The sequence below is a fragment of the Periplaneta americana genome, chromosome 1 (assembly GCF_040183065.1).
Source record: "Periplaneta americana isolate PAMFEO1 chromosome 1, P.americana_PAMFEO1_priV1, whole genome shotgun sequence".
Classification (NCBI taxonomy): Eukaryota; Metazoa; Arthropoda; class Insecta; order Blattodea; family Blattidae; genus Periplaneta; species Periplaneta americana.
In genome coordinates, this window is record NC_091117.1 from 55,914,247 (window position 1) to 55,915,867 (window position 1,621).

Consider the following 1,621-nt stretch of genomic DNA (forward strand, 5'->3'; position numbering starts at 1 on the left):
TTTAGCGTGTTTCTGCGTTAAGTTCATGAGGTGTGGTATTTTACAGTAAAGATTGTGATTTGTGATTGTTCATTGTTTCATTTATATCGAGTGGAAATATTGCATCCATTATTACTACTGACACAGTTTAGTTACTTATTTGTAATAATATCTCTACTGTTAATGTTGAGTGAACTTAGAATAGAATTCATACTTCTGTGTAAAATACTTTGGTTTATTTCTCTTCAAAAAGGATGGCTGGAAAGAATGAAAATTGGAATGGAGAATAGCTCGTAGAATGTTATTAAGTAATGAATTATGGAGAGCCATAAAACCCTAGCTCACTAATGTTAAAACAGCTATATTTATGACCCGTTATCTCAGAACATACTACTTATAGAAATGTGATATTTTACAGGATCTTTATGCATTCTTTCTGAGTGCACTAATTCGTTTTGTTGATAAAATATCTAACAGAAAAATATAACTTTCTTTGTAAATCTTTAAAATTAAAAAAGAAAATAAGATATTTTATTTTTTTATAATAAACTATTACAACAAACTCAATCAAAGGAATTCAAAATCACAACAGTGTTATCTGAAATTGTTTTTTTCCAGATGTCCGCAGAAGATTTTCCTTTGTCTATTAAGAGCTTCATTTGCCATTACTATACACATAAGATTATACTGGATGTTCATTTCAAAGTGTGTCATGACGTCACTGTTGATGAGTCAGCGATTTGAAGCGCGTTTCAGCTTTTATGTCAGAGAAGTTGCCTATTAATCAAGGCGTTCAATCTGAACTTGAAAACGTGCACGGTATAACTTGAACGTCGCTCGTAGCAACAGATGGCGGTCTGTACGGTCTGTGTGCTACCATAACCTCTTTCGAACTATGTTTTGCGCGGCCAAGTCGTACGCAGGGTATTTGTTATCATCGGTTGCGTACCACAACACAAATCAAATGCTCCGTGTCCATGTTGACCGTCGAAATTAATGTCATCAAATATGTAAGTAATCGTCTTAACCCTCTCCCCATATCTCGACAGTAAGAAAAAACTCACCTCAGTACATGTTTCGAAACAGTTTACATTCCTGCCACTACTGGCGTTACCGTACGTATCGGTAAGTACTCTTCAGAATGAACGCCGTACTTCCTAGGCAACTTCTCTGGCACATATGTAATACACCTCTGCAGAAGTGTAGGAAGATTGAATTCTCTAGGCTCATCGGCTAGCCACATGACGACATACAGCGAGCCATGACACACTTTGAACTGAACACCCAGTACACACAAGGAGGGCAAAGGCTAATTGGGATTTCCCGGTCTCTGATAGGGACAACAACCCTGATATTTAATCCTTGAGTTGAATTTCAGTGAAGTCCAGAGGGCCTAATTAGTCAGATTCACTCACCTCACCTCCACGCTGGTACCCCTGAAATCTTTTAAGATGCAAAAGAGAGAGTGATGTGCGGAAAGCAACGGGAAGCGAACGAATTCATCTTTTGCCAAGAAAAACTGCAAACAAAGCTTGATGAGTCTTTCCACACATGGGATATATTGCGTAATTAATTAATTAGAATAATTGTTAATACATTAAATACCGAATTACGTAGAAAAGTCCAAATAATAATTATTTGG